Source organism: Heloderma suspectum, chromosome 1 (genome assembly GCF_057233095.1).
Source record: "Heloderma suspectum isolate Gila_16-S chromosome 1, 16-S_ref, whole genome shotgun sequence".
Taxonomy (NCBI): Eukaryota; Metazoa; Chordata; class Lepidosauria; order Squamata; family Helodermatidae; genus Heloderma; species Heloderma suspectum.
The window spans coordinates 308,130,642-308,148,871 of NC_139458.1; the positions used below are offsets into that span (position 1 = coordinate 308,130,642).

Consider the following 18,230-nt stretch of genomic DNA (forward strand, 5'->3'; position numbering starts at 1 on the left):
TTTTAAGTCTTCATTTTTACTGTGATTAGACATTTTAATAAAAATCCATCAGAATTTTAAACAGAGCATGAACTATTGACTGAAATATTGGTCTTGTCTTTTTAAGTGGCTGTGTTTGAAAATTGTGCTTCTACTGTCACCTGGTAAGGATGCCCCACCTAGTAGTAACGAACATGGAGGGCCCAATCCTAACGTGATAGTCCACAGCTTCCGAAGTTGGAGGCTGCCATGTATCCAATGCAGGGCAGCCAGAGCACAGAGGATTCAGCCACCCTGCATTTTTGCTCTGTGTTCCAGCTACCCTGCATCTTGGGCTAGACAGGCAATTTTGTCTGTCTAGCAGTGACTTTGGGGACAGGGAGGGAAGGAGGCTAGGATGCGCATAGGAAGCTGTGTAACACGGCTTTGGCAGTCTTCTCCCCTCCCTGGCCCTGGGACTGCCCCCAATCCCCCATCTCCACACTCCGTTTCCGAGCACGGAGAAGTAGTCAGCATGGAGAGAACCACACCGGCTAAGAGGGCAAGGGGGAGGGGAGCATGGTTTCTGGGTTCATAGGTTGGAGCTCTGGTTCTGACCTCGGATCCCAGAAACCAAATTACCCTATGTCCCCCAAATGCTGTCTAAGGGACATAGGATTGCACCCCAAGTTTGTTAGGCTGTCCTCCATTGACAAATACAATGATGAGCATTGTTGGAAGAGGTAAAGTCTGAATACGAATTAATGGTGTGACTATTAAAGCTTAATGAGATTTCCAAAGATTTTTTTGGAAGAAAGTCTAGCTTTTGTCTGAGAAGAGCAAATTCATATTGTAATGGTTTTACTTCTTGGGCATTATAGTACCGCCTTTCTACAGAATCTGGTATGTTTTAGGGGGTCTGGTTGAAAATGTTGCAGTCTGGAACTCAGCAGTCTTTGCTCTCCAGAGTGTCTAGTTTTTCATTAATATTAATATTTCTATATAATACAGAGTTTAAAAGGAAAGACCCATAGTCTTCCTGTTAGTTCAGTGGCTTTAGCCTGGTGGCACAAAATTAAGTCTGCTGTAAAGAAAAGATAATAGGATTCCAAGGCTTTTGTATATGCAGTTTGCTATTTAATGTAAACTTTAAGACCAGCATTATTGTTCTTGGTGTAAACCACATCTTTGGGACTTTAGAAAAAGCAGAAAAAATGATAGCAACAATACACAGTGATCTTCTTTGATACTGTACCAGCTTGGTACATATCAGTGTTGATGTATGTGGGCATCCGTGTATATGTTTGTCTGGTATTTGACCTTTGAAACGGGATTATTGAAGATAACTCCCCTGGCAAAATCTGCCTATCTTCTAGCAAATCATGATGCTACAAATTTGAGCTCCAGTATCCCTCCATTCCTGATGGAGCTTAGCATTCACAAGGATGCACTTCCTATAGCTAGCTTCTGCAAAACATGGCCGCTCTAGGAAATTCCTTCTGCAAAACATGGCCCCTCCAGGAAATTCCTTCTGCAAAACATGGCCCCTCCAGGAAATTCCTGACTTGTGTGGCAGATAACTTCCTCGTACAGAAAGTAGAGGAAGGAACTAGAGGATCAGCTATCCTTGATTTGATCCTAACCAACAGAGATGACTTAATGGATAAAGTAGCAGTTACAGGAACTCTGGGGGAAAGAGACCATGTTGTACTTGAGTTCTTGGTTATAAGGGAAGCAAAAGCCGAGTGTAGTGAAATGCGTACCCTGGATTTTAGGAAAGCTGATTTTCATAAACTCAGAACAATGATCAGTAAGGTCCCATGGCAAGTGACGCTAACAAGAAAGGGAGTCCAAGATGGGTGGGAGCTTTTAAAAAAGGAAATTCTCAAGGCACAATTACAAACAATTCCAACAAGAAGAAAAGGTGGAAGACAACAGAAGAAGCCAATGTGGCTTCACAAAAAGCTTAGAGATGACCTGAAAACAAAAAAGGACAATAGGAAGTGGAAAGAAGGCCAAGCAACAAAGGAAGAGTACAGGCAGATAGCACAGAATTGCAGGGATGGCGTCAGGAAGGCTAAAGCTGAGAACTAGCTGAGGTTAGCGAGGGATGCTGAAAGCAACAAAAAGGCTTTCTTCAGCTATGTGCATAGTAAAAAACAGAGGAAAGAAATGGTTGTTCAGCTATTAAATAAGGATGGTAAAATGATAATAGATGACAAAGAAAAGGCAGAAGTGCTCAATTCCTTCTTTGGCTCAGTCTTCTCCCAAAAGAGGGTCTATGACCCCCCTGGAAAGGCGAAGTACAGGCTGAAGGGGCAGGATTGCAGCTTGAGATCAATAGGCATATGGTCAAGGAACACCTAATTACTTTGAATGAGTTCAGATCTCCAGGGCCAGATGGAGTAATGCATCCTAGAGTAATAAAGGAACTGGTAATGAGTGGGGTACCGCAGGGCTCAGTCCTGGGCCCAGTGCTCTTCAACATTTTTATTAATGACTTGGAGGAGGAGGTGCAGGGAATGCTGATCAAATTTGCAGATGACACAAAATTGGGCGGGATAGCTAATACTTTGGAAGACAGAAACAAAATTCAAAGTGATCTGGATAGACTGGAGCACTGGGCAGAAAACAGAATGACATTTAATAGGGATAAATGCCAAGTTCTGCACCTAGGAAAAAGAAACCAAATGCACAGTTACAAGATGGGGGATACGTGGCTCAACACTACGACAAGCAAGAAGGATCTTGGAATTGTTGTCGATCACAAGCTGAATATGAGCCAACAATGTGATGTAGCTACAAAAAAGGCAAATGCTCTTTTGGGCTGCATTCATAGAAGCAGAGCTTCCAAATCCCGGGAAGTACTAGTTCCCCTGTACTCAGCACTGATTGGGCCTCATCTGGAGTACTGTGTCCAGTTTTGGGCACCACATTTTAAGAAGGATGCAGACAAACTGGAGAGGGTTCAGAGGAGGGCAACAAAGATGATCAGGGGACTGGAAACAAAGCCCTATGAAGAGAGACCGAAAGAACTGGGCATGTTTAGCCTTGTGAAGAGAAGACTGAGGGGAGATATGATAGTGCTCTTCAAGTACTTGAAAGATTGTCATAGAGAGGAAGGCCAGGATCTCTTCTCGATCATCCCAGAGTGCAGGACATGGAATAATGGGCTCAACTTACAGGAAGCCAGATTCTGGCTGAACATCAGGAAAAACTTCCTGACTGTTAGAGCAATACGAGAATGGAACCAATTACCTAGGGAGGTGGTGGGCTCTCCCACACTGGAGGCCTTCAAGACGAGGCTGGACAGCCATCTGTCAGGGATGCTCTGACTTGGATTCCTGCACTGAGCAGGGGGTTGGACTCGATGGCCTTTAGGCCCCTTCCAACCCTACTATTCTATGATTCTATGATTCTGTGACCTTGCTAAGATAGAGCTGGGGGGTGCTTGGGGTCATGTTAAAGCTTCCATAACTGCTGCTTTTAGTGTTGTGACTAGCCTTGTATAGGCATATAGCATGACTGTGGTTTATCATGCAGTGGTTCAGAACATACTCATTATTGCCCCATTTATTCTAGCTTTACTATGATTATTAAACACACTGCACAGTTCTTCTCACCCTTCTCTCATCTTGCTGCCATCAGAGGCACATTTGGTGAGAATGTGAGACAGGGCCTTCGTAGTGGTTCCACCCAGGCTTTGGAACTCCCTGCTATGGGGGGCTCAGTTGGCCTCTCTTTGTTGTCTTTCCACAGGCAGGCAAATACAGTTTTATTCAGGTAAGCCTTTGGCGTATAAGCTGGTTTGCTGCTGAATGGGGTTTTGATTGGTTGGCGCTGTTTATTTCTTTTATTGTTGTGTTTATACTTGTGCTCTTAATTTATTTGTTTTTATGTTATGTTTTAAGTAAGATTTAGTTTTTTAATCTGGATGTTACTGTCAGCTGCCATGAGTGACATTTTTGGCATTCAATAATAATAAGTAATAGTGAACTGGCTCTTCCCCTGTGAAAGTGAACTCCAACCCCAGGATGACACTGCCACCATTCACTGAGGGTGCAGTCCCACCAGGATGGCCATCAGCTTCTGAACTCAGAGGCTGATGGGCATCCTATGCAGAGCAGGAGAAGCAGAGAGGCAATCTTCATGTCTGAGCTTCTCTGGCTGTCCTTCCTGAATGGTTAGTGCCCCACTTTTGTCAAACCCCTTGAATTACAGCTGACAGTCCTGACTTCACTCCCATCTGGGTATGTTTCCTTTGAACTTCAGTGTGGTGGTGTACAGAGGCCAGCTGCCAAAACAGTTATCTTTGTTCCAATATTTCTGGCCCTGACTGTACATCCTAGCTAACTCCAGTCCAGTGAATATGCCTCGAATGGCACTAGTGGAGTATTTTTTTTCCCTGAGAGGATAAATTAGTCTGAGAGCTTAGGCATAATCATGCGAGGCTAATATGAAATGTGACAGCTTGAAAAATGAATTATGTTTCACACAGGAACCATACCACTTCCATGTCATATCATATCTGAAAAAGGGACGCACAAACCAATTTTGTGTTGAACATCAAATGTAACTTTTTATCTGGGAGGTCTTCATCTGTAGAGTGTAGGGGCCAAGTTTAAAATATTTCACTACCCTAAGATTGTGAGGTTGGGTCTTACTAAGTCTCACCTTGTACTACTCCATCAAGGAATCCATTCCGGTGTAAAAAGGAACAGGATACATCTTTCTGGGAAAACAGCAAAGTACATGATACATTCTTCCTCACCACACAATGTTTCCTGTCTCCACCTTCAGTCTGAGTTCTCACTTTATGCCTCATCAGGCTCCCTGTGAAGGGGGATTTCAGACATTCTAAAAGCTTAGGATACATACTGTACTAGAAAACAACTTGGGATTTTTTGGCCCTAGGATCTACTTAATATAGTCAGTGTACTATAGGTTGCAAGGTGATTACTATCTTTCTCATTATTACAAAACATTGATGAATTGATGCCAGTGCCCAATCTCTATCGGTCTAAATTCTGATGGTGTTCCACATCAACCTCTCTCCATTTTCCTTAGATACAAATGGAGAGTGGATCCCTTGGGTTAATTCAGACCAGAATACCACAGGAAACTTTTGTAGCATGGAGGTTGAACATATGACATGAGTTCTGTCATGTTTCTATCATGGATGTATGGATGAACTGATTGCATTTTTAAACTACCTGATAGCCCAAGTTCTCTGGGCGGTGTGCAATACATTAAAAACAAAAAATGCAAACAATGAAACAGTGAATGAAAACAGCAAACTCATAAGATTTTTCAGCTATTGTTAGTGCCTCATAAACTCCATTCATTTGTATGCACACAAGCAATAGACAGTGTGAAAGATCCTGCTAGCTTTTATACTATTCTTCCAGACAGTCAAATCTTACCACGCATTCTGCCATTTATCTGCACCTGATATGTGGTAACGTTCTCCTTACCACTTGAGATTATTATGATACAGAGCAGACCTGACCCCAGGGTTTTTTGGTCATCTCTGTGGACTCATGGAAACCTTGACACTAGGTGTGTATCGACTTATGATGTCATTTTGTGTGACAGTAATGGTGTCTGTGGGTTTCATAGCAGTAATGTCTGTGGTCAAAAGAATGAAAAATTTCCATTTTCTAGAGGAAGGGCCCACTAATTGCCTTCCTACCTAGGGTGCTTCTGCTTCTGCTGTGCAGAAGGTCTCTGGCTACTTTGCATCCAGCAACTAAAGACGGTGTGGTCTTCTGTGCAACAAGGTCATGCCACTTGACCTCTTGGCCTGGAGACAAGCAGCACTGATAGTGTGGCTGCTTATGTATCACTAGAGAAGAGAAACTCATCATCAAAAAAGAAGAGACAAATGTGCAATATATATGCAAATTTATAAATATTATAAAAAGTGTAAATATGAAATAACTATACTTTAAATAGAAATACGGCATTTCAACATAGTAGAGAAGACTGACTAGTATGCCTGCTCAGTCTGCTGTCCAGTGTTAACTGTTGATGGGCACCTTCAAGGCGCTCACTCTTTATGGTTCTTTGACTTTAAATCTGACTTTGACTGGTCAGCCTATCCAACAGAGGACACCTTCAAATAAAGGACTGTCCTCTGACAGGTCTCCAAAACAGAAGGACTGTCCTCTGTAAAGTAGGACTCCTGGCCACCCTATGCACTGGCTTTGCTGATTATAAGGTGGCAGTGAATGATGATGTAAGCAGCAGCAGCCCTCTTGCGGTGCCATTACTACTCAAGCACAGTCAGTCAACCCATTGCGACCCAGCACAGTCCCATGCTGACCATGTGCCCCCTCTCATCATCCAGACTGAGAATGTGAAACGGAACAAGCCACAGGCCAAATCTGGCTCGCCCCATCCTCGATTCTCTATATTCTCTTAGCATCTCGATTTTTCTTGCTAATCCAGAACCTTAGCCCCCTGACAGCCCTGGATCCTAGACACCTGCTCCACCTGCCCAACAGTTGGGGCTGACAGCAAGGCTGTCTGTAGTTGCACCAGGAGCATAGTTCTTCCACGAATGCAGAGTCTTACCAGAAAGACCAAGTTGCTTTATCTTTTGCAATGACTGTCTCCCACAGGAGTTAGGTATCGATTTAATACTTAATTTGAATATGATAAACTAAACTTGTGAGCATACTAAATCCTACACAGACCCATAGGTTGTTAGATTAAAATTACTGGAATCTATTACCATGTTCATGCTGTTTTGAAGCAGTGCTGGTTGGATGACTTTTTTCCCCTTGCTGAGTCAATTATACAACAAATTCTGGTAATTAGCAGCATAAAACCAGGTAATAATATAATTAAAAAGAAAATATTTACTCACAAGGCAGGATCCTTTTTATACATCTTAATTATGTTGTTTTGCTCACCAACTAATAGCAGAGTGTAATAATTGTGTAGGTGTGCATCTTGCAGATATGCAATTAATAAAAACAGATAGCATAATTAAGTCCTAGCTACAACTTGAATTATAATTTGCAGTATGGCCTTTTGATTGAAATGAGATATTGGAAGAAGAGAGAAAGAATAAAGGTTTTACTTACAATTTAATTCCACACTCATTGGCTTCGCTAAGGTCGCCTGGCACCTAATCTTACCAGGGCGAAGTTTTAATATGAGAGATTTCCAGCAGGTTTAGACCCAAGCCCTCCAGCGTTTCACTTGTGCACTTAGAGTGCCCCTATATTCCCACACCAAGATTCACTATCTGCGTCCCCTTACACATTACACATTTTGAGGCTAGAGTGGTTAAACTCAGGAGAAGAAGCTTTATAGAAGAACATAAGAAGAGCACTGCTGGATCATTCAGACCAAAGGCCTATCTCATTCAGCATCCTTTTTCCCAGAATGGTCAACCAGATGTCCATGGAAAGCCTACAAGCAGGACATGAAGGCAATCACCCTCTCCCACAATTGTTTCCCATAACTGGTAATTCAGAGGCATGCTGCTTCTGAACCTGGAGGCAACATACAGCCTTCATCACTAGTAGTCACTGATATCCTTATCTTCCATGAATCTGTCTAATCCTCTTTTCCAGCCATCTCAGCTGATGGCTATCATCACATCTTGTGGGACTGAATTCTATAGTTTAAATCTTCCCTGTGTGAAGAAATACTTCCTTTTGTCTGTCCTGAATCCATTCAGCTTAGTTGGATGAATGTGGATTCTAGTATTATGAGAGAGAGAGAGGGAGAGGGAGAGGGAGAGGGAGAGATGGAGAAAACTCTCTATCCACTTTCTCCATACTATGCATAATTTCACAAACTTCTATAATGTCCTCACTTACTTGTTTTCCCCGCCCCAGACTCTTAAAACCCCAACTGTTGTCATCTTTCCTCATAAGAAAGTTGCTTTAGCCCTTTTCCAGGTCTGCAGTATCCTTTTTGAGATATGGTGATCAGAACTGTAGACAGTACTCTCAGTAGTGTCATCAGGCAGGACTTTGGGGCAGAAGTCTAGGGCCCTACTCAGCAGAATGAGCAGGAGGGCTCCCAAACGCAGCAGGACAGGAATACCACAGTTTGAAGTAACGTAAGTAAAGCAATATACATTACCATCTAAAGAGTCCGCCATCCCCCATAAGACCATTGAGTCCACAGTCTAAAATTACCTAACTCACTACTGAGTATTCCAAGTAGCGTTGTATAAGGCATTATGATATGGACTGTTTTATTTTGATCCCTTTCCTTATGTTCAACCAAAGAAAAAAATCACCCTGTGATAAAAGGTCTATTAGGAAAGAGGATTAATAATTCGTTTAATTAGGAGTTTGAAATGATTTCCTATGGGTAACTGTTCAAAGACTTCCTTGTTTCATATCAGAGGTCATTTTATTCCAGCTGGTAGCCTCTATAGGTCTTCTCCTCTGGGCTAAATGCTATTTAGAAGATGGTTATTCTGTCATTTTTAGGAGAATGAATACGATAATACTTACACCGGCATAACATGAGTGGTCGAGATGCCTGCCCTTGTTTAAGCCAGTGAAAATGGACCATAAATTTGAGTTAAGCAGCCAGATTCCATATTGCCCCAATGCAATTTGGGGATTCCCCAGACTGGGTAAATTGTCTGTTGGCTGATTAAATGGGTTTAATGGCCCATTTGTTCCATTGCAGTATACAAAAGGGTTGTAGTAAAGCCAAAAGTTTGTATGCTTAATGCTGACACACGCTCTCCTTAAACTATGCAGAGACCACCAGGCAGGATTTGAGGCTTTTCATCAAGCCGCAGTGGAACTTATGATGCAGAGACTAGCAAATATTGTGTTCTCATGTGCGAAGGAGAAAAAACCCTTCTGGATACATTTTGTACACTAGCCAGGGCCACTTTCCAGAGCCCACTTTTCTATGGGTTGGATCCAAACCATAGAAAATGTATATTTATTTATTTATTTATTTATTACATTTCTATACTGCCCAATATTAGAAGCTCGCTGGGTGGTTCAAATGTGTCTCTAAGCTCCAGTACCAAAAGTATAACTGGTCAAGAGGCTTTTGCCTATTATCTGTTTTATTTCCTATAGAGGTGTGAGTATACTGGTTCTTACCTTAGCAACTTTTTAGACTTTACTTATCAGCTCTGTAAAACTAATATCTGCACTGAACCAGAAGAGATGAGTATCTTTTTTAACTTTTTATTTTTTTAACCTTTATTTTCCTTTTTGAATTGTCCGTATAGTTGATGATGCCTTTATCTTCCCGGGTTTGCCAATAAAAATACCCTTTTCTGTTTAAATCAGGGTGGGCAACTTGTGGTCCTCCAGATGTTTTGGCCAACATCCCTAACCACTGGCTATGTTGTCTAGTGCTGATGGGAGTTGTAGGCCCAAAAATCTGGAGGGCCACAAACTGCCTACCCTTGGTTTCAGTGCTCTAGGCTGGTGTATCCTGCATCTGAGGAATAGCGCCATATGCCTAGACCAGGAGTGGGAAACCTGTGGCCCGCTAGATGTCATTGGACTTCAATCCCATCACCCCCAGACAGAATGGCTAGAGGGTTGGAATGATGGGAATTTTTGTCCATGGTGCACTTAGGTAATTTTAGTTCCTGGCCTTAATGATCTTATCGGGGGCCCTTTAGATGGCCACAAAGCACACAACTAACATTTCTGTTTTCGTTCTGCCATTCCATGCATTAGATCTGCTTCTACATTCCCGGTATGTTAGAACAACAGCAACCAAATTGTGTGCCAACCCTGATTTAAAAGAATATAATACTCTGAGCATGTGTTGGTTTGTATTTTAACTCACTTAAATCATAGCACCATCATGACTGCTTCTGCTGTCCTGATGCCCTCATCAAGTACCACTCTCTGGGTGGTCATTTGGAAGCCCCCTGGGCTGCAGGACCCTGGACTTTGGCCCCAAAGTTCAGTACTAGCTGCATCACTGATTGTTGCCCTACAACATCTGGAGGGCCACAAAGGTTCCTCTCCCCTGGCCTAGACATTCTGTATTGTTGTCACTGACCTGCACAGGAGTAAATAGTGGGTGATGTTGGGAAGCCCTGAAGCCCAGAAAGAGGTGTGTGTGTGTGTGGTACTCATGGTCATGCTGGCTTGAGCTGATAAGAGTCCATACACCTGGAGGGCCATAGGTTGGGGAAGACTGTGTTAGCATGAACCGACCTGTACAGTATGCTCAGCAGCCCTCCTCTGAGGGAGGCTTGGAAGGTGGCAGCAGGGGAGGGGGCCTTCTTGTCAGTGGCCCCTGCAATTATGAAATGATCTCCTTGATGATGCACCAACATTGCTATCTTTTCGGCACCAGGTGAAGACCTTTCTCTTCACTCAGGCATTTGGCAGCGTATGATGGGTTTTTAATCAGGTCCTGGATTTGTCTTACGGTTGATGGTTTACAATTGTTTTTAGATATATGTTGTCTCTGTGTGTGCTGTCTGTTTATATAGTTTATATAAATGGGTTTACACTTTGTATATTATATCTATAATTGTTTTTAATCTTTGTAAACTGCCCAGAGAGCTTTGGCTGTGGGGAGTATGGAAATGATGATAATAATAATATAATAATAATGCCATCTCTTACAGCGCTCCTTTGAGGTGGCAGTCTCTGAACTCTGGAGGAAAGACCAGAGGGAGAATATTTAGTCAAAATGTACAAGATCCTTTGTCTGGAGGACTGGTCCAACTCCCGCAGGGAAGCAGTTCATAAAATCATGTAATACCGATGTCAATAGGCAATGACGTTATTCATTAGAAGCACTTTTTGGAAATATGACTAGAAAAGGGGCAGCCTGATTATTTTGATGTGGGGTAGCCAATCTGGTACGAGTGGTGGCTAGTGCCAACTCTGATGGTGATAATACATCTTTACAATAGAGCTTCAGAGTATTTACATTCATTATTTCAACAGTCCTTACAGCAACTATGTATTATTTAGTAGTAATTCATAGTATTATGCCCATACTGTAGATGAGTTGCAGTACATGAAAGAGAAATCCTGGGAGTTCCAAGCCAAGGACTAAGGTCCCCTGGGAAAATTAAATTTACCAGGGTCCCTGGCACCTGGAAAGAAGAGAGGCCTCCAGCAAGACCCCCTAATGCTAGAGATGCTACTACTGCTGACAGGTGAGTTAAGTGCGAAGATGGGAGTAGATAGGTTGGAAGGGAGGAAGGAGTTCTTCAGCTTGGATAACAATCTGAGCTGTAAAAGAATGCATAGGTCCATAGTGCTAGCTTTGCATTGAAGGTGAGTATTATGAGTGCCTGAGGTTTGAATTCCAAAGCAGAAAATTATGAACTTCGGCAACATTACTAGCACACACCTGAGGGTTCTTAAAGAATTCAAATGTGAATGTAAAGTTATCCCCCTTACCAGATGACTGGGAGGTGGCCACATAGAACCAATGTATAATTACTGCATAGATTTTATTGTCACGTGGTGTAGAGATGGCCAAATTCATGGAGGATAGGTCTATTCAGTAGCTATAAGCCATCGTGGTAGCTACATGGAATCTCCACGTTCTGGGACAACAGGCCTCTGAGTTCCAGTTTTTGGAGGACAAAGAAGAGGGAAACTGCAGCCTTCATGTCTTGCTTGTGGGCTCCTTGAACATATCTGTCTGGCGTAACCATTGTTAACAGGTGCTGAGCTAGATGTAACAGAGCTCTTCTGTGCTCTTAAGAATCTTACAGAGCAATCCTGTGGGAGCAATCCCCTGGGAGAGCTTCTCAGGGAAAATAGGTTAGGGTGGATTTCCCCTCCCAGGGCTGTAGAAACAGTTACAGCCTCAGGAGGGGAAATCCGAGTGGGGATTTTCAGCCCACTCCCACCCCTCCCAGCCTCTGCAGAAAGCACAGCATCCTTGGGACAGGTCAGGGAGGGTGAAAAAGGGGTGTTCTGGTGGGAGGGGTGGAGATATGTGGATCCGCAATATCCATCACCTGCCCCCAGGTGGATGAGCAAAATGGAGGAACAGGAAGCTGTAAAAAGCCCCATTGTCTCTCTTGCTCTGCCTGGCTCTGGCAAACAAAGCATAGGACAGAGGGAGGGCTCTGAAACTGGAGTTCTCTTTCTATAAAGCATTAGTCCCTTAGCATTGCACTCTTAATGTATATTAATTTCTAAAGTATTGTATTGATTTGTTGAGGGAAACAATATTGACACATTTTCTGAATTAATGGGGTTATAATTTTGGCTATATAGCGTTTAACCACAAGACTGTGCTCTGCTTTTTCTCAGCTTTCTCATACTCAGCACTTTTCACAGCTATGATTTCTGCTTGAAGGTTTGTTGAACAACATCTGATCCAATGCAACATTATTTAAGTGAGTGGAACACACACTGAAAACAGGAATTGCCCATGCTCATGCTTTTCAGAATATGAATATGATCCTGCTCACTGCTTATGATTTGTGAATATAGCATTTTGCAAGGTTCACGTTTCACATGTTATATGCCCCTGTTGAAACAAGGAGTTGACAAGAGTACATTTTGGTTAGGATTAGAAAGTCACACATTTTACATTAATTGCATTTTGATATTTTTGTTGCCAAAGCTAGGTTGTGAATATTTTATCAATAAAGAGGTATGTAGTTCTGCGACATTGGAGATATAATTTGCCTTCTGTCCAACAAAAAATGGAATAATTTGCTCGATCTTCTGAAAGATAATTAATGCAACTCAAGTGGTTACCTTTTAAAATTCAGGGACAGCTTTTGCACCACAGTGATCCATTACCCTCCTCTTGATGTCACTCAATAAATAGAAGTATTATGATAACCTCCTTCCATGACCTTAACTAAAGTGCTGTCAACTGAAAAGTCACCTATGTGCCCCCATTTACAATATGCATGAAAGGACAGGCATCGAAATACATTTTCTGAAGTTCTCCATATCTGACTGCTTGTGCAGCATGGTGCAAAATTGCAAATTAGGCAAACATGGTAGATTGATGCTGAAGACATTTAAGGTGGATGGCGGGGAGAGAATGAAATCTAGTTTATACATGAGATGGCAAGGTAAATTAATAAAAGAAATTGACAGTCATTTATACATGCCAGCATCAGTAGGCCTCTCAGCAAAACTGCCAGCCAAAGGTCATAGCTCATCTGCCACTAAGACAACCTGCAGTGAGGCTAAAAGTTATTCATTTTCAGACATTGTTTGGGCACTTTGATCACAGTGGAGGCAGAATTACTTCTTCTTCTTCCTTTTTTTTTTTAAACCTGCAGAAGCTATAAATCAGTCCCTTTAAGAAGACCCAGCTAGCCCAACATAGATCGATTTCACAGGGAAGTTGATGAGCTGCTAATAGAATTACAACTACCTGTCATAACAGGGAAAACGTATCTGTGGCAGTGACAAAGGGCAAATCAATTCAAGAACAGGTTTTATTTTGTTTTATTTTTACTCCACGCAAGGCACGCAGACGCAGAATACACAGGTGTCTTCCGTAGCCTGAGTCCCTGAATTATAATGGTGTGCTTTAACACTCTGTAGGGTCTGACCTAATTTTTCCATATAGAACAGTTCACTTGAGGTCAGTGGTACAATTTCTTGCACCAGGACTGAAGCACTGAGCCCTTAGTTAATGCTGTTCTCCATGTTTCCTAGAAATTTGTTTTTTGGAGAGTGTCAATACAGCTGTAAAAATGTATGGTTAAGATTAAAGTTAACAGAAAAGATTATAGCATATTTTATTTATTGCTGGGCTTTTCACCCATATAAGTGTAGTCTTTCATCTGGATTCTTCAGTTTGTAGCATTCAGACTTGGAAACCTTTGTCCTATGGTATTTGGGAATCAGTTACTTCATAATATAACACTTAGCTAACCAATTTTATAATGTATAGTTATGTGCAAAGGTTAAGATCAGAGAAATATCATTGGGTCAATAATGATGATTTGTATCATGTTGAATATACATATATTTACTAGGCAAAATGGAATAGCCCCATGGAATTTTCAGTTCTGTTCTATAGTCATTCTATATTTTCCAAAAGTTAGAACTGATAAATTTATCCTGGAAATAAGCAAATTATAATAAAATGGAAAATACATAAATACTAACGTGACATAATAGGTGACCCTTTGGCCCATGGCCAGAAAGGAAGAAAGAAAATCAGGGTCAAGTGGAACCCATGTGATAGTCAGGAGGTCTGTCCGCAGGGACATATTTTTTTCTGCATTCACAATCTGTGTGTCAGAGTTACCCGTCTCAAGGCAGCTTACAACATATGAAAATTATAATAACCCAAACCATAAAATCATAATGTATAACACATGAGCACATCTAAAAATATTATTGCAGTAGTAGAGAGAGAAAAAACCAGGCGAGTCAAACAATATTTAAAAAGTAGGGTGAAATCTAACATCATGCAAGTGCAAGTCCACTCATGCAATGGGACGTGTTCGTCCTCGCTTCCTCCTACAGCCTCTGTGTCCCTCCAAATCTGCTCCACAGGTTCACTAACCGCAGAAGGTCCACCAACCTCCCCATTCTGCTGGCGGAAGCAGTTCCATCAGCAGAGGACTTAACTGGATCCCATCCACGTAAACCAACAGCAAGGATAACAAGTTGTTAAACACTAGCAACAGCAGTTAAAACTAGCAGCAATTAAAGAGAAAACATAAATATCAGCTGAAAGTAGCAACTAAATACCAAGTCATCTGGCTTCAGGTTACTTGGTCTCTCAATCGGTGGCTGAAGTAAGATGAGCCTTGCCTTTCATAGATATTCTGCATTTAGCCAGGCAAGCTACATGAGGAGGGCGATGTACACTGTCAGGGTTGAGCACCACCACATCAAGTTCCCACCATTTCTGGTGTGCTGACCACAAGATTTGGAAAAGAGCCTGATTGGCCTTTGACTGATTTGGAAGCCACCCAATTTGACTCAGGGGTTGAATCTGAATCTTGAGCTTGGAATGAGCTCAGATTTCCCTTGGAAATCCCATTGTGTCTCCCATTGACTATCGTTGCAAATCAACAAACGGCTATAATGCTTTTGCTGTTTTTAACACAATTGGATGGAATTTGCAGATATAGTAACCCTGTTCAGACAAATGCATGCAGGAGGGATTTTTGTGCTTAGATGCACAGGTGCTAGGCACCTTTTAAGTTTTCTTTGTTAAAGGAGGAATCTGCTGATAGGATTTTTGTGCAGCAGCAGCCTTTTACAATTTGGCATCCCCCCAAAGTAAGTGCTTATTTCCCTATGTATTTTCTAGGCAATTGTTATGAAAATGACATAAAGCATAGAGGTGGCCCTAGTTAAGAAGCCTGCAAAATATCAGAAGGAGAGGCGCAGTGGTTTGTGTGGAAGGGGAATCTTTAAATTTTTAGGTGGGGGGAAGTGAGTTGTTTCTCCTTAATGGTTTTTCCAGCATTTTGTATGAAAATGGCTAGATGCAGGGGCTAGGAAGTTATAATGAATGGAAACTATTTAAAGGTTTTTTTTTTCTCTTCTCAGTTGGCATCAAAGTCACGTAAACTGCAATAGGAGAGGGACTGATGATGAATGTGGAGCATACAGCGGCAGAACAAGTAGGACTTGAATATCCAGAATGTTTCAAGCAAGCACCCAGTGCTTCCAGGCTGCATGCACTACACAAAAACTCTTTTAAATTTTCTGCTCCTGGGAGAGAGAACTAGCAAAGGGCTTTTCTACATGAGGCTCTTAATTGACTGTTGATCAGCTGTATCTATTTTAGTTTTCATCGCAGAATTGAGATCCAAGCACTACATGAGATGTGTTTCTTTTCATGCTTTTCCACTACATAACCTCTAAGTGGCACTGTGGTATAATGGAATAGTACAAATACATAAGAGGAAATCACACTTTCTTTTGCTTTCACAATTAAATGCTGCATATTCCCTGCTCTAAAAAAACTTGCCAAAAGTGCTGATTAGACATAGAAGCGAAACTGGAGGGTCATGTCATTGTCTAAAGAACCATAAACAACCGTGAGTAGGGAATGACAAGCGCACAATAAATGTCTCATGTAGAAAAGCCCAGAGTATTGAACACTGAAACAGCCCTGTGATGCATTACTTCAACATTCCTGCCCCAAAGCACCATGATTAGAGAATCCTAGTAAAAGCATTCACTGTGATTAGAAGTTAGAGCTGTCAGTCACAAAACTACACCCCCTCTTCTCCCTCATCTCTCTCCCCACCCTGATTCTTTCTTTATATAGATAGCTTGTATCAAATTTTGCAGACACGCCATCTGTGTCTCTGTGTCCCTCCAAATCTATGAATTCCTAACAAAGCTTCAGGAAGGTTTAGATTTTGATTTGGTCTGCTTTGGAGGAGCTCTGCTTTGGAAAAGCCCAGTTTAGATTTGGATATCTCCCAAATCTTTCTGAATCAGCCCAATTCAGTTTGGGATAAGGCTGAATCTGATGCATACCCCTAATTTCTAGCTGTCTGCCTTTTCTAATTACCTTTCTAAAAATTAGACTAAATATGAGAGTTCCCACTGGAGTGCACATGTGAAAACAAACAAACAGACAAATGGTGGACAGTAGAGAACATTTCCCCATAGTTCTTCCATACCTGTTGCAGCTATATTACCTGCCAACTACTTAGGGACAGGGTATACTGAACTATGGATGTCAAATTTGGGTTAGCATGAGGAACCCACAAAAAATAGGGGAACAGCCCAGTCAAAGATAGGCACATTTAAGTCCCAATTATTTCAACGGTAAAGTTCTGAACATGTGCTTAATTATCCCATTTAAAATAATGAATTTAAAATGCACTTAACATTGACTGGACTGTGCTCCAGCTTTTTAAATAATCTGGAAAGTCTGTTGGAGATTATGGCTGCAATCCTACACATGCTTACATGACAGCATTGAGAAATGTGTGATTTACTTCTGAGCATATACAGTATGCATTTGCTTGCATGTACATGAACTAAATCAGTCATGGGTGGTTGAGTATAGGGTATTTTTGCTTCTGCAAAAAGGAAGCTGCTGAGCTAACAGTGCAGTCCTTTACATGGCTACTCATAAGTAAGGCCCATTGTGTTCAACAGCCCTTACTCCCAGGTAATCGTGTGTAGCATTGCAGCCTAACTGGTTCATTCCATCCTTAACATTCTATCATTCCATTTCAGCTCCTCCATGCGATGTGATAAGGCAAGACCAGTGATGTCAAAATTTCCAGAGGTGAACTGGACAACTGTAGCCTTTATCAAAGGCTAAATTTAGTAATGCTGGAGGTAGAGCAATAACAATTGACCTTTATCTTGCAAACAGGATAGAGCTGTGTTTGGCCCTGTCATTGGCATTTCAAGGCTGGTTCCCAAAGGTGGTTGCCCCATCCCACGTGATGACGTGCTTATGTTATCTGAAATCAGAACTGATCTCCAAGTTCCTTGCATCAGAGACTACCCTTTACTGCTTCACAGGTCTGAAAAGCTCACTGTACATTTGTAACGCTAAAAGTAATTTAAAAGAAGTAATAAGATTCAAGTAATCCCTTCCTTCAGAAAGGCCACTTCTGATGTTAGTTTGCAAATCTTTTTATTTGATGCCTGACAAAGTCACCTACACAGCAGAATGTTTCCTTTCTCTGTGCTGACAATAGATTAAGCTATATATTCCGCTTACAAATGGCCTTCCTATGTGTTTCTCCTATGCTGCCATCTGTTATGATTCTCTAGATATTACCACAGCCACTCTGACTCATTTCCAAATAACTGCAGTGGAGAGTGTAAAGAATATGAATAATAAAATGTATTTAAATGAGATATTTAAGTTAACTGAGTGCATCATAAAAATGATAAATGCAAATTACATGCGCACCATGAATCCTTCCCAAACAAATCTTGTCACTGCGCCTTCCACGTTAATGGCGGGAGCAATTTCTTTGGGCCTTTCTTCATGGTCTCACAAACCTTGCCCAACTACCTTTTAACCTTTGCATGATACTCCTGCAAACTCCTTGTCGACCGCTTGGTTCCACAGAACTGCTAGTGGAAGAAGAAAATGGATCATTGCTATTCAGTGAACACCTGCCCAAGCACTAGTGTGAGATTCCTCACAGTGCAGTGCCCTGATGCACCAGGGGCTGCATTACAGCAGGGGTGTGGGGCCTCTTTTAGCCCGAGGGCTGAATTCTATTTCAGAAAAGCTCTCGGGTGCCACATTCCTCTGGTGGGCCAAAGGCAAAGGGGGAGGGGCCAAAATACCAAAAATACCAGCATATCTTAGCTTAAAGTAAAAATCTCTCCAAACTGGGAGAATGGACGTCC

General features: G+C 41.8%; 1 long non-coding RNA gene across 2 annotated transcripts in view; it reads left to right on the top strand.

The window, feature by feature from the left end:
* LOC146359345 (uncharacterized) overlaps positions 1-17,725 on the top strand; it is a 50,312-nt gene extending 32,587 nt beyond the window's left edge. Inside the window, exons 3-6 of one of the 2 annotated variants that reach the window (XR_014786626.1) lie at positions 10,937-11,092; positions 12,207-12,292; positions 15,438-15,511; positions 17,233-17,725. This is a non-coding gene — a long non-coding RNA (uncharacterized LOC146359345). Of the gene's footprint in view, positions 1-10,936; positions 11,093-12,206; positions 12,293-15,437; positions 15,512-17,090 lie in introns of both variants that reach the window. The other variant, XR_014786625.1, reaches the window with a different exon arrangement.
* Positions 17,726-18,230: the final 505 nt, after the last annotated feature.